The sequence below is a fragment of the Erpetoichthys calabaricus genome, chromosome 11 (assembly GCF_900747795.2).
Source record: "Erpetoichthys calabaricus chromosome 11, fErpCal1.3, whole genome shotgun sequence".
Taxonomy (NCBI): domain Eukaryota; kingdom Metazoa; phylum Chordata; class Cladistia; order Polypteriformes; family Polypteridae; genus Erpetoichthys; species Erpetoichthys calabaricus.
Genome location: NC_041404.2, coordinates 101,078,712 through 101,094,847, shown reverse-complemented (window position 1 = coordinate 101,094,847; position 16,136 = coordinate 101,078,712). Strand labels below are relative to the sequence as shown.

The 16,136-nt window shown below is 39.9% G+C and overlaps 1 protein-coding gene across 1 annotated transcript in view; it reads right to left on the bottom strand.

Annotated features, from left to right (window-relative positions):
• The window catches only part of bcat2 (branched chain amino-acid transaminase 2, mitochondrial), a 322,343-nt gene that overhangs the window by 91,312 nt on the left and 214,895 nt on the right, over positions 1 to 16,136 (bottom strand). The window lies entirely within an intron of this gene.

Here is a 16,136-nt window from a genome sequence, read left to right as displayed (position 1 = left end):
CACCTAAACACTGGTTTAGGTTTATGTGTGGTTTGTGTGACTAACTTTGGGGGACCCAGTCCAGGCCTGTTTCCTGCCCTGAGCCTAGGGCTACCAGGAAAGGAATTGTTCCTACTCCCGTAACCTGGAACTGGAAGAAGCTGGTATGAAAATATATGTATGTATTTAGTTTATTTCAAACTTGAAATGCAAGAAAAAAGAAAGAAAAAGAAAAAAATAAATATAATACAGTAATCCCTCGTCCATCGTGGGGGTTGCGTTCCAGAGCCACCCGCGAAATAAGAAAATCCGCGAAGTAGAAACCATATGTTTATATGGTTATTTTTATATTGTCATGCTTGGGTCACAGATTTGCGCAGAAACACAGGAGGTTGTAGAGAGACAGGAACGTTATTCAAACACTGCAAACAAACATTTGTCTCTTTTTCAAAAGTTTAAACTGTGCTCCATGACAAGACAGAGATGACAGTTCCGTCTCACAATTAAAAGAATGCAAACATACCAACCTCTTCAAAGGAGTGCGTGTCAGGAGCAGTGACTGTCACAGAGATAGCCCTATTGATTTGTTTGCATTTCTCTCTGTTTGGCTTTTAAGTATGCGAAGCACCCGCGGCACAAAGCTGTTGAAGGCGGCAGCTCACACCCCCTCCGTCAGGAGCAGATAAAGAGAGAGAGAGAGAGACAGAGTTTGCTTTTCAAGCACAAATCAATACGTGCCCTTCGAGCTTTTAAGTATGCGAAGCACGGTGCAGCATGTCGTTTCAGAAAGCAGCTGCACAAAAGATAGCAACTTGAAGATAATCTTTCAGCATTTTTAGACGAGCGTCCGTATCGTCTAAGTGTGCGAACAGCCCCCCTGCTCACACCCCCTACGTCAGGATCACAGAAAGTCAGCGCAAGAGAGAGAGAGAGAAAGTAAGCTGGGTAGCTTCTCAGCCATCTGCCAATAGCGTCCCTTGTATGAAATCAACTGGGCAAACCAACTGAGGAAGCATGTACCAGAAATTAAAAGACCCATTGTCCGCAGAAACCCGCGAAGCAGCGAAAAATCCGCGATATATATTTAAATATGCTTACATATAAAATCTGCGATGGAGTGAAGCCGCGAAAGGCGAAGCGCGATATAGCGAGGGATTACTGTATTTTTTTTGTTTGCAACTGCAATATAAAGTAGGAGAAAAAGTGTGAGTTGCAGCAAAAAAACTACAATCTATTATACAAAATGTAAGGTATATCTGTGTCTAGTGTCAAGGACTGGTGTGAAAAATAATTTAAAATGTAAAGGTTTGGATGAGAACATAATTACAAATTGTTTAGTTGCTTCAGAGAGACAGAGTATGTGTATGTGTTTATGTGTGTGTACACGACTTTGCGGATTTTATATGTAAGCATATCTAAATACATAACGCGGATTTTTCGCTGCTTCGCGGGTTTCTGCGGACAATGGGTCTTTTTACTTGCTTCCTCAGTTGGTTTGCCCAGTTGATTTCATACAAGAGATGCTATTGGCGGATGGCTGAGAAGCTACCCAATCAGAGCACGCAGTTAAGTTCCTGTGTGCTGCTGATTGGCTCAGCGACGGAGTGTTGCATTAACCAGGAAGTCTCATCTCACTCATTCATCATTAACGTGCTAATGCTTCAGGGGCCGTGTCCAAGCACCAACAGAAGATGCAAATGATTGCAGAAAAGGTAAAAGTTTTGGATATGTTGAAGGAAGGGAACAGCTACACCGCTGCAGGACATCGATTCTTTTTATTTAAAAAGGAGGAAAAGCATATAAGATATACGGCCGCAGTGTCCTTTAACCAGGGTGCAAAACGAGTTGCAAGTGGACGTGATAAGGCAGTAGTCTGGATGGAATCTGCTTTAGGAATCTTTGCAACAAGGTCGACGACGTCATGACTGCCTACAAGCTGCTACGTGTACTTCGCTATACAGTAAGTGTAAACTTATCTACCGATTTCATATTGCTTAGCAGTTGTCCCTGTTTTTAATAGAGTAAACGGTGGGTTGTAAACAATACAGGGAGGGTTTAAAAACGTCCAAATACACGTTAAATAATTAATTAAATATAGTGTCCCTACTTCGCGGAAATTCAGTTATCGCGGTCGGCCTTGGAACCTATCTCCCGCGATAAGTGAGGGATTACTGTATTGTCACACACATGCGCATGGGAGGCAGCTAAAGGGCTTGATTAAGGGCAATTCCGAGTCAGACCAGGATGTGGCAGAGTGCACTGACTCTTTTTCTCCTTGGCCTGCAGACCATCCACGGGAGATTCCACCTGGCCCTGTTGACGTCACTTCTGGGTCCGAGCCTATGCAGGAAGACCTTGTTGGCTCTGGCCCCTTTGATGTCACGTCCAGACTCAAGCCTATAGCTGAAGACCCTTATGAAGCCGACCCACCTGACTTCACTTCCTGTCTTCCCCTTTAAAAGCCTCCATCTTTTCCTTATTCCCTCAGTTCTGTTTTGGACTTGGTTTTGTGCACATCAGTGCTGTATAAACATTTTTACAACTTTGCAGCCAGGATAACAAATATACAGGTGGCTGCCCCAAACCTTGCTATGGCTCTGTGTGGAGTTTCTGACAGTATAATAGATATATATATATATATATATATATATATATATATATATATATATATATATATATATTTTCACTAAAAAATAAAAAATAACATAACTGCAACTGCAATACTTATTTTGAGACACTGTTAATGTGTAAGAGACCTAAATTTTTCCAAAAACAGATACAAAGTTTCCATAAAGAGGTATAAACAATACAACTTTGCAGTGCTATTGGATATGTCAACTAAACTTGGTACAATGTTAGCTGGCAGATTGGGGCACAAAAAGCAAATTGATTCCAGGATTGTACATCATAAATTGTCTTGGTTATGCACTATAAAATCCAGTTTTTAAAAAGAAATCCCTAAAGCAAAAATTATGATGAGAATAGGCCATTCAGGTCAACAACCTCATTTATCCTACTCACCTACATTGTCCTTAAGGTCCTATTCTCTACCACACTACTCTGTAATCCATTCGATATGTCTGTGATTACTTGCTTAAAAATGAAAAACGTTTTAACATTTTAAATTGTTACAGAACTGATTTTAAAGTAACAAATGGGATTTACTGTACTAATGTCTTTCATAATTTGAAACTTTGAAACAATTTAACCATTTACCTCTTAACCTTCATTCTCTTAAACTGAAAATATCACAGATCATACCAGTTCATGCTAGAATCAGCATAGTTGTTCTTCTCTGGACTTTCTCTTGCGCTAATATCTCAGTACTTCAGGTGAAACCACACTAGAGTGTTGCAAAACTAATTGACTCCATTGACCTGTACACTACACATTGTGATATATAACTTAGCATCTTATTAGCTTTCTTGATTGCTTCTGTCAAGTTGGGGAGCATGCACTGGTACAGTGTGTTGCCGCACCCACTACATGACAAAATAACTCGGGATCCCGGTTGGCAACCCCCCAGGCAGACACGTGGTCCAGTCCCACCCTCCGGAAATGACCCTCTATCTGCCGCAGCCAGGTATTATGTGGGCAACCCCTTGACCTGGTCCAGCCATTTAGGTCCCCAACAATGAGGATCTTACGAGCTGGATCACCCTCGGGAAAATGTGCCACATGGTCATAGTGCCCGTAACTGACGCTCCCTCACAATGCAGGTAATGTGCCTCATTCGGGACTCCATGAGCAACCGCTCATTCGACACAAAGTCAAACCAATGGTACCCAAGGATTTTCTGGAGAGACACAGTACCAAAGGAGTCCAGCCTTCATCTCAGGTCACTGGATAGCGTCCATGCCTCACAACCATATAGCAAGACAGGAATCACCAGGACTCTAAAGACTTGGACCTTCTGCATAGATATCAGGAGTGCTACACACCCCTTTCCAGCAACCTCATGCTCTCCCAATCTGTCTACTGACTTCATAGAAAGAGTCACCAGAGACATGAATGTCACTGCCAAGGTAAGTAAACCTCTCGTACACTATCTGGATGTAGATAGTGATGAGTCCACTATGACTCATAGATCCTTCATTCCGGACCTCCCATTGTGTATTCAAATCTAAAATTTTTACCTCCTACATGAAATACTTTAAATTTACTTACATTAATCTGCCATAAATCTGCCCAAGACTTTATGTTGTCCCTCTGTAATAATTTTCCTGATTCTACTTTATCTGCCCTTCCGCCTAGTTCGGTTTCATCAGCAAACTTAACCAGCTTATTAATTTTATTATTGTTCAGATCACAGTGTCAATGTATCTATATTAAAATAAGCAGCCACCCCAGCAATGATCCCTGTGGAACACCACTTTTAACATTCCCCTCACAATTATCCCTTACTTCCTGTGTTTGAGACAATTTTATACCCACTTATAAACTATGCCCTGAATTCCCACCTCTTTTAGCTTGACCACTAACATTTCATGTGGTACCTTATGAAAAGCCTTCTGAAAATCATGATAAATAATATCCAGTGTTCTCTCCAGAAATCAAGAGGCACAAGTATTGTCGCTGTCGGGAAGAAAAATGAAAAAAAGTATGGAAAACCAAATGAAGAAAATTTTAAAAATATTCTTCAAAGCCAACTTGCATATGCAGAAGGTGTCTTCAGTTAAATACTTATCCTTCTTTTCTTCCTAGAGGCCCAGTTGTCTGTAGCTTTCCCATAATCAAAGTACCCAGGATTTGGGTCCTCCAAGGGTATTAGCATGAGATTATTTAGTGTGCTTTGATCCATGTGATTTCTCAAACATGTTGTGATCCTTTTAAGGGCAGAAAACCTCCTTTCACATTCAGCTGTGCTCACTGGGATCACTAGCCCAATATGAGCTAGTTTGGCTAAATTTGGAAATGACTCTTAGAGCTCTGATGTCGTTGCCATTTTTAGTAAAATCTGTCTTACAAAAGTCTTTGTATGATTGACTTCAGATTTTAAAATTGGAGGGCTACCATTTTTGGAGTAATGATCAAAAATGTATTTCAGCAGACTCACTTGAATCGTGAGTTTCTGCATTGAAAACTTTTGAAAAGCTGGAAATAATTGGCATGTCAGGGAATCTTGCATCTAGGTGCTTGACAACTGTATTTATCATATATTGCAATTTTCAATGACATTACATCACTCTGTGTATAAACAATGTGGAGCTCTGACCATTCTGCCAGACAATGATGAAGGCTTTGAAAATATCTCCCAGGAGTTTCTTTCAACTCCATGATGGACAATTTTGTGTCGAGCAAAATTGCCTCAATTTCGGTAAGATTGACATCTTGCCTTTGCTAAGCCTTAGATAAGTTGGACAACAAAGGTCATACTTCTGAAAGAATCATCAGAGAGGAAACTAAATTGTACGTTTTAATACATCTGCTTAATCCTTCAGCTGTGATGTAATTTCGTTCAGTGACCTCTCTTTCCAGCGCAGCTATGATACTCCTCATACACTGTCATAGTGACTGTACTGCAGAGTCATGAGACAGCCTTCTAGTGTCACTGGCCATTTTCAGCTTAATCTTGGGAATGTTCAGAATATTTTGAATTTCCGTTAAACCAGCCATCCTAACTGAAGAATTTTGGAAAAAATAGAACAGCTGCCTTAAGATGTCGTTCAGTTTTGTTAAATAAGTTACAGCAGCTGCTGCTGCTTGGGCACTTGCAAGGGCCAATCGGTGGTTTACACAGTGGCAGTTGACCAAGAGTCCAAATGTTTTATCTTTAAGCAGTTTTGCCACACCTTTCTGTTTCCCAATCATAACAGCCACTCCATCTAACCCTAGTCCCAACCAGATTAGCAGTTTTCAAGCCTAGAGTGTTCACAGTCTCACTCAGTGTGTTGGTTATAGTCTCTGCTTTGCCATCAATCATATTGCGAGTTGATACAAAACTAATTCTGACCTCTTTAATGACCTGGCAAACATATTTAATGTAAATAATTAATTGTTTTACAAACTGAGATGTCTGTGGTTTCATCACACAGAATACTGAAAAAATTTTTTGTGTGTATGTTTTTCAGTATGTTAGATTTTATTTCTGGTGCTAAGACATCCAGCAGCTCTTGCACTATTCTTTCCAAGGTGTAATGTGCATTTTTACCAACATTGAGATGTTGTAAAAAAGGAACAACCCATTTCTTTACAGTGTTCCATCAGGTTTTCAAACAACGTTATATGTGGCAACTCATTGTTTGCCAACCAATGCATGGATCTTAAAGCTCCCACAAAGGCATCTCTCCGTAAGTTATTTAACACAGATACAGACCTTTCAATTTGACCGATTCCGGTTTGCTCTAGTACACGTTTCCTAAAAGGTCAGCAGAAGACTCAATGTGCGTTTTGTTTTTTTCATGGTCCAGCAAGCTTTCTTTTCGAATTCTTGTGCATGGCATGTTTACCCAAGGTAACTCCCTCCTTGGGGTGGTATTTGTTTGAATATTTTATGCACAATTAGCACCACATACCATTAGCCAATTAAAATCTTTAAACCATTGTTTTTTTATGCCGGATAAGCGGTGCTTAGATTTATAAATTGTCAGAGTGTGTGCTGAGATCATGGAAACCCTGATGGACCAGCCTCTGCAATGTCTTTGTCTGAAATTGCCACATCAGGAATTGACACTGCACCTTCATTAGTTTGTGGCATCTCTTTTCTGAAACAACTGAGCAGTGTTGTTTACTGAACACTTTTTTTGCTCATGTTGGTAAAACGTTTGGAAAAAATTAAAAGTACCTATGAATAAGACTTTTGAGTGGGAAAGTGGGAGCCTGTTGGATATTCAATGCACACTTGCACTATGGCAGGGCAAGATATGAACAAAAAAAGGAATGGTAGATGGATCACTTTAACAAAACTATGGAAACATATTAGGGCCGTGGTGAAGAAAACAAAAACTATATGTCGAGAATAAAGTCGACATGTTGACTTTATTCTCGTCGTTTATGTCGAGGTTAAAGTCAACATTTCCACAATAATTCTCAAAGTTTTTTTTGCCATTAAAGTAGAATATCGTAAACTAAACTTCATCTTAAAATGAATGTTTAATTTACTAGATTTTCTCAAACCCTGTCATAAGTTAATGTAGTACATCAAATGCTTTGTGTTAAGTGTTACCCGACCGAGATGTTAATCACTACGCGCTTCTTAAACTGACTTTCTCTTGCACTGAGGAGGCGCAGGCAGCAATCGCCGCACAGATTCACTTCATGATATTCCTGCTCTCTGAATATTTACAATGCTAAGACAAATACTTTATATCATTTTCATGATGAAATGCATTAAAGCATGTATAAAACATGCACGGTGGTATGGCGGTAGTGCTGCTCCCTCGCAGTAAGGGGTCCCCAGGTGTACGTTCAATGTAGAGAACTTTATGGCAGGTGTGATAAGGCTCCAAAAAACTGGATGTATGAATGGGTATCGCACAGGTTTAACTTAAATATTGTGTAAATGTTGGGTTTGTGGTCTGGTGGTCGGAGACATGAACACGGAATTCAATGGATGTTCTTCTGAGCGGGCTTTCTTTATTGCATGCATGCTGTCTCTATCTGACGTACCAAAACCTCAGTTCCTATCCTTCCTTTTTCTTTCTCCACATAACCAATCACCATACGATAAATGTCTTTGTGAAATTAAAACTAGTTATAAACTTAGACCACGGAGTGTTCAGAACTTTAAAAAATCTTTTTTATACATTTTTAATTATGCCATCCATTCAGGCTTGCGCCCATCCCAGCAAGCATTGTGTGCGAGGCAGGAGCAAATTCTTAACGGGGCACCAGCTCATCTCAGGGCGAAAACGAGCAATACATACACTAGGAGGGTCAATATAGCATCACAAAACCCCACATCCTACATGACTTTGAAAGGAAACTGAAGCACACCAAGTAAACCCACCAAAAAAACATGCAAACTCGCACACCGAGTAAACCCACCAAAAAAACATGCAAACTCAAGGCTGGGAACACCCGGGACCCACTTTGCTGCGAGGCAGCAGTGCAACCTCCACGCCACCGTGCCCCCATATGATTAGTACATGCTTTAATGCATTTCATCATGAAAATGATATCAAGTATTTATCTTAGCATTGTAAATGTTCAGGGAGCAGGAATATCATGAAATTAATGTATTCTGTGTGGTGATCGTTTCCTGTGCCTCCTCATAGTGCAAGTGAAAGTCAGTTTAAGAAGCACGTAGCGATTAACATGGGTCGGGGAACACTTAACACAAAGCATTTCATGTGCTACATAATTTATGATGGGGTTTGAGAAAATCTAGTAAATTAAATATTCATTTTAAGATGAAGTTTAGTTCACAATGTTCTACTTTAATGACAAACTATGAGAATAAAGTCAACATGTCGACTTTAGTCTCAAGATAGATAGATAGATAGATAGATAGATAGATAGATAGATAGATAGATAGATAGATAGATAGATAGATAGATAGATAGATAGATAGATAGATAGATAGATAGATAGATAGATAGATAGATAGATAGATAGATAGATAGATAGAGATAGATAGATAGATAGATAGATAGATAGATAGATAGATAGATAGATAGATAGATACTTTATTAATCCCAATTGGGAAATTCACAGATAAACGGCGAGAATAAAGTAGAAATGTCGAGAATAAAGTGGAAATGTTGACTTTATTCTCAACATATGCATCGAGATTAAAGCAGAAATGTTGACTTTATTCTCAACATAAGCTTAGCAGCAATACACAGACTGCACTGACACTAGAACAGAGACGTCACTTCACTCCTGATGCCCTTTTCTGATATCTGACAGGCTGGTTCCACTAGACTTTTATTTTATCAGTACTCCTCTCGCCTGCCCACCTCCACATCCTCTTTGCCTGTGCAGCATGTACAGCCTCCTCTCCTCTCGCCCACCTCCCCATACTCTTTGCTTGTGAACTCCGCTCTGCCTAGTCCCCGCCGCTATTAGCTTTAGCATCGAGTGATCAGCAACATCCCATCCCACACCTCTCCCCTCACAACTTGCGATCCTGCTTCTAAAATATTTGCCCACCCGCCCACTCGTCCCTTGCCATCTCTGCAGATGATTAGATCTGCCTGTGCCTGTAGATCTGCGGCTGTCATCTCACAATGTCATGCAAGATGACAGGTGGGCGCTAAACTAAATTAGCCAGGTGGAGCGCCCGGCTAAAAGACGCTAGGGAGAACACTGATATCATACACGCCTCGCTGATTGAATCCTGTTGTTGCTTCCTCATTGAATTCCTGCTCATTAATGAAACACAGTCTTCTTCGTCTGAAACCATGCTGAGCATTTGCTAATACTCCTATTCTAGATATGTGTGGCTCTTTTTCTTAACATTTGCTTCCATTAATTTGCCTGTAATGTATGTTAAGCTTACTGGCCTATAGCTAATTGGATCAGTCCAATCACCATTTTTAAATGATGGGATAATACTCACTAGCCCCAAGTATTTAACAATCCCTCTAATGTCCTGTCACAAAAGCCACAAAGAGCCATAGCAAGGTTTGTGGCAGCCACCCGTATATTTGGTTTCCTGGCTGCAAATCGTCGTTTAACACTAGAATTACCAGAGTCTACGAAAAAACTCGTAGATCCGGCCCACCTTTAAACCGTTCTCACCTCTCTGCCAGCGTCTTTTGTCTTCTAAATGTGCTGATTAAGACGAGCAGCAAGCAACCGGCTATTCCATCCCCCACCGTCGCAGAATGTTCACTAAGTTTTCCCAGCTCATGCCTTGTGTGATTATCTGGGAGTGACTAAACTGCTGGAGTTTTAGAGTGGAAATAATAGATCGCTATTTGGAACACACGCATTTCACGTATGTTCCGTTTCTACAGTAATCTGTGTAAACGCATTTTTAAAACAGAAACGTTTTTCATATTTTAGTAGTAAATGACAAAATGTAGGCATAAACTATATAATGTATGAAGCCTGAAGTCCAAAGATCAAGTAAACACTTTCACAAAAGGTTCAAGGAAGAGACAACAGCTTCAGTGGCATAGCGGTAAGATTTGCTGACTTGTAATCAAGAGTCCCCGGTTCGATCCCCACTCACTGCTATATTTGCCATTTTCAGTAGTGAGCTGCTCTTTTTGTTAATATTATACAGTACACACATACATTTGGTTTGCGTCTGTAACACACGGTGTGCATTTATAGGACTTGTAAAAATTAACGTTTTTTTAACTTTTATTCTCTCTAAATCACGATCACGATACATACTAAGGGATCTGACACTGTTATTTTTCATTTGAAATGGAATAACTGGAGATATGAGTAGTGTTTTGAGAAATTGGGACTGGACATTCTCTCATCTGGAGGGATTAAAGCTGACACACAAACGCTGGCGAAGCTGCCTTCTTCGTATCTCACTGTCACTTGATTTTTTTTTATTCAGTTTTATTGAGTGTTCCTGCTCATGCTGAATTAGTGTGCACCTTATGGTGTATGATGTCAAAAAAAAAAAAAAAAAAAAAAAAACAGACATAGGTGTATATATATGATATTTGGAATTATTCATTTTATGACCTGTATAGTACATTTCGGAAAACTTTGTGGCACGGATGCAACATTATTCATATTATTCATATTCATTCGCATAACATCTTGCGGTTTGTAATCAGTGACTGCGTGTTTTTTTTCCCCCAATCTTGCCAGTCCTCACATGTTGCTGTATGCTGTTTCTTTTGTACTCCAGGACGTGCAGAGGATAGAATAGTACAGAGCAGTAACTTCAGCGCTATATGCAATCATCAGATTCAAATGTTAACTGTTCACACACATGCAAGAATCGTATTTCCTACATTTACAATGTGTGTACCTGTTACAATGTACACGCTTCTCTCTATGCTGTGGTTTCTATTACACACCTGAAAGAAAGAGACAATATATGTGAAAACATCATCGCACTAATGCAATATTATTTGAAAACGAACAGCGTCAGATCGGGTGTGGATTTATGCTGGCTCTATTACTGAAGGAAAAAAAAGATCAACATGTGCATTGATCCTGCAGCAATGAATAAGCTCACGCGCTCTAACATCCCCCCCCAAATCTGACTATAAGTAACAGCGCAAGTACAGATGCAAACCAAGTGTGATCAAGAATCCTCGGTTCGATCCCCACTCACTCCTATATTTGCCGTTTTCAGTTAATATTATACAGTACACACATACACTTGGTTTGCGTCTGTACTTGCACTGTTACTTAGAGTCAGATCGGGGTGGGGGGTGGAATGTCAGAGTGCGTGAGCTTATTCAGTGCAGCAGGATCAACGCACATGTTGATCTTTTTTTTCTTTCAGTACATGTGCCTTCCCTGTTTATTTATATATCTAGTGACTTTTCTGCCTGTCTGTCTCTCTATTATGCAGTGCTCTGTCTGTCTGTGTGTTATGGATCTCAAAAATAACAATTATAAGGACACTTGTTCATGTTAATTGCAGTCTCAATTGTTAAAAAATATTTTAAAAGGAGCATTCCACATGAAAATATAACGATCTCATTAACTGACAGTGCATACCAATTTATAAATTTTATGTCCGTTTGAGGTTAAAAAGAAAATAAAAAATAACACTTTCTCCTCAACAGGGAATCGAACTCAGGTCTCTGAGGGGCAGTAAGCCTGCTGCGCTCTGAGACAGCAAATCTTACTGCTACGCCGCGGAAGCTGTTATATTTTTCTTGAACCTTTTGTGAAAGTCTTTATTTGATGTTTGGACTTCATGCTTCACACATTCTATAGATTATGCCCACATTTTGTAACATTTATTACTAAAATAAGAAAAAGTTTGTTTTAACAATGTGTTTACACAGATTACTGTAGAAATGGAACACACATGAAATGCGTGTGTTCCAAATAACGATCTATTATTTCCACTCTAAAACTCCACTTCACTCCCAGATAATCAATCAAGGCATGAGCTGGGAGATGCTCGTGCACGTTCTAAGTTGGTGGGGGGATGGAATAGCCGGCTGCTTGCAGCTTGTTTTTATCGGCACATTTAGAGAACAAAGGACACTGGCAGAGGGGTGCGAATGGTTTTAAGGTGGGCCGGATCTACGAGTTTTTTCGCAGACTCTGGTAATTCTAGTGTTAAATGACAGCACTGCTGTTCAGAATACTGAGTCCAAAACACAACTGAGGGAATAGGGAAAAGGTGGAGGCTTTTAAAGGGGAAGACAGGAAGTGAGATCAAAGGGGTCGGGCTCATGAAGGTCTTCAGCCATAGGTTCGAGCCCAGACGTGACATCACAGGGGCCGGAGCCGGCAAGGTCTCCTTCCATAGGCCCAGTCCCGGAAGTGACGTCAAGAGGGCCAGGTGGAATCTCCCGTGAATGGTCTACAGAAAAGGGAGAAAAAGAGTCACTGCACTCTGCCACATCCCGGTATGACTCGGAACTGCCCTTACTCAAGCCCTTTAGCTGCCTCCCATGTGCACGGTGTGACAGTCGAAAGAATTTAAAAAAATGTGTGAAGGGTTTACAGTATATATATGTACTCACTGACTTCCTTAAGAACTCATGAATAAACATAATATTATCTTGGTGAGACACACCCAGGCCAAGAGGTTAAAAAAGAGGAGTGAGTCTCTTAAGTGCTGATCTTTAGGTGCTTGATAAAACCAGAAGAGCACTGTTCTCTCTCACATACACACTCCACAGGCTTCATAGGATGGCTCCACCTCTTCTGGCAGCCTATGAACACCTTTGCAGCATCCTTCTCCCAGGTCCATGTGGAAAGAATTTTAATGTCAAAAATACCACTCCATAAAAGATTCCTTTTCAAAATTTTACACACACAGAAATTTAAAACACCTTGACTGTATTATCTTGGCTGTTGTTTTATCAGAGATCAATATATATTCTAATACTAATATCCCTAACTATAAAATTTTTGTCTTTCCATTGTTTTAAGTTTGTTATTAGGGTTTTTGCTAATTTGTCTTCCCGTGGCATCCCACATTATATGTTAATACTAAAAGAAATTAATACTAATATTTTTTTACTTTCTAAGTGTAGGAGCCAATCTTAGAAAGTTGATGCTTTAAGTTAAACTCATATTAGTGTTTGCTTAATTTGAAGAGAATAGAATTTTCTTTCACTGCCACAGATAATGGTTTAGTCTTTTACCCCCTGTAAGTTATTAAGAGATAGGACTTTCTAGCTATAACTAAGATACAGTGTGTATAACTATGCTAGCAGGGACTGAAAGATCCATTTACAGTATGAAAATTGGATAGGCATACAGTTTTCTGACCTTTTCAAAATGGTTCAGCTGTATGAAAGGACTTAAAGAAACAAACAAGATATAAAGCCTTAAATAGCACTTTTCTTTTCTTGCAATACCAAGTTTTTAAAATGTCTGTGGAATCATTTCAATGCATCAAGCTTTTGCCAGAATCTCATTTTGCATAGTAGAGCTGCTGAACTTTGGTAATTTTGGGTAAAACACAGCTGCACTAAGATTTATCATGAGCAATAAATATTTAGCCTATTCATCCATTAAAATGATTGGCACTGCCATCATTTCTGAACATTGGCATATTCCTTTCTTAAGAATTATTTCCCATTATGTTTTTTTGGAGGCACGGAATCTGATTTTTGCATTTATTTTCCCTTTTGAAATTGTTCCTAATTATTTGAAAAGTATTTTGTGTCTTTTCTGTTGCCATTTTGTTTATCCTGAGGTGGCACCACTTTAAGTAGCCACTGTCATGAGACTACATCTGTTGCTTCGAAGCACAGTCTAAAAACTCATGAATCTGATGTCATTAGTGTGGAAAATAAAGAAAATAATAATCATTGCTTTAAAATGTGAAAACTGGCAATATTTCTACCTATGTATACTAGAACTATGAAAAAAATATAGAGACAAGCCGCTTCCTTTTTTCCTGTTTTGCTAATACCCATTGTTTAAATGATACAGAAAACAAAGATGTGTGCGCTCACCATTAAGTAACCTGTTTTTACCTCTAGTCATGCATTTTTTGTATAAAGTTCTAAAGCTCAGCAGTAAGGCAGTTCATATCTTGAGACATGAACTATACAATTACAATAAAAGGCCTCATTACATGTTAATTAATATTGTGAATTACTTTTGCTTTCACTCTTGGTGACACTATAAAAATCAGCACTTTGGATTTGGCATCTTCTGTGGTTATACCAAGAAAACCCTATTTGTGTGTGTGTGTGTTATTCCGTGTTCTTCGGAATTCCCAGTTTTCTAAATTTTGCTTCCAAAATGAAGACTATGATTTTTGGGTTGTGGTTTAGCTTTGACATTCAATAGGACTGACTTCTGGGTACAAATGTCAGACTGTTTAAATGCTTCCTCTCATGATCACCTCCATCTTGTTTTTTGTATTTCTCTGCCTTAGACATAACCAACACCTTATCCTTACTAGCATAAAGCACATTTGCTTCCCTCTGAAACAGAGTTTGGCTTCGCTGGGGAAGGTTAAACATGTTGCAGATTTGAATTGTGTCCATTAGACCTTAAACAAGAGGTCATTTTTTGAAATATGTAGGATGAACATTTGAGTTTTTACAATACATTGTATTTGATTATACAGTAGACCCCCGCGAAGACGCGGTTCAGGGTTCATGGCCTCAGTCTTTCGCAGATTTTTCCTTAGAACCTAACTAATAATTGTTAGCGGAAACCGCAAATATCCTCCGCAATTTTTTATGGCTTTTTTGTGGCAATACTGCACTGTACAGAGAAAAGGAAGCAACCGTAGAGGATAACGCAGCTTGGGATGATAAAATTAGCCAATCAGAGAGCGTACTCTACTAGAAATTGAAACTGTAACTCCCAGCGGTTCCTGCAGTGGCTCCGATTGGTCTTCTGCTGAGGGTGAAGAGGCTGTTGGGGTCAAGGGATGTCAGCGCCGCTTTTAAAAACGGGGCCGGTAACCAAAAGAAAAAAAAGAAGTGTTTGTAATTTGTGTTTCAACTTCCTGCCTCTCTGCCTGCCTTCTGTTGGGTTACCTGTACTTATTCGTTTTGTTCTGGATCGTTTCATGGTTGGTGTCTGGATTGTCTGCCGTCTGCCTGTGTACATGAGGACTGTAAGTGGATTCATTGCTATCCTGCGAAGAAAGAAGCGCTCCTGAACCCGTCCACCTGTCTTCACCATTTCAGGAACTACCGGTAGGACTATCTTTACATTCCCATTCAACATGCGGATCTCTGGACTATCTATCTTCATCATTACATTTCATCTGTTGCCATTTTTCATGGACTTACTGCATGTGTTTTGTTGGTGCTTTGTTGTATTTAATGTATAATCGCCGTAAGGGGAACAGGGGTGGATTCATTGTTTTCATTACATTCTTTATTTGCTGTTTGATTACTGGTGTGCTTTGTTTTTGTCTCTGTTTGTGAGTGCGTGCGGGTCGGGTCAAGCGTGGGCGCGTCCCTGGAATCTCCACCATAAAAATAAATAAATCACTGTCTTCTCGAGAGTGCATCTTAGCGGCACCAGACTGCCAAAACGTTATTCATTTCTCCTTGCTGCTGATTGACTGTTGCCCTGTGATGCATCTCCAGCTGAGTGTTCAAGTGTTTTCCGTTTTGTTCTTCTTAATCCTTAAACCGCCGAAACTGGCTGTAGTCGTTTCCCAGTGCCATCTGCCAGCACGTAGGAGCCGAGTATATTTGACGATGTACATTCATGGAACGCCGCAACCGGCTATTGTCAGTTCCCAGTGGAATTTACCAGCACACCGGAGCTGATCATTCAGTGCCTTACATTCGTTGAGCAGCCAGCTCATGACCACTGCCGGCCCCTACAGCACTGCAGCCTCACTGTCTCTGGGATTGAGCCGCTGCACTAGATTAGCCTGCCAGCATCAGCGTTTACCTCTGTGTGCTAGCTTGCATACAGTTCAAGCGCAGTTGGCTCGGTGACTTACTGAATTTCATCAATGGCGTCAGTTGCACCTTGCACATATTGTTCCAGTAGTTTTTAAAATAGTTTTTACAGTTCATTGGCAGTGTGTAAAATAATCAGTGTTGCAGTAATTTGTGATGCTCTTTGCATGAAAAAAAAATGTGTTCCATTAAAATTTCAGAGTTTGAAATGAAATT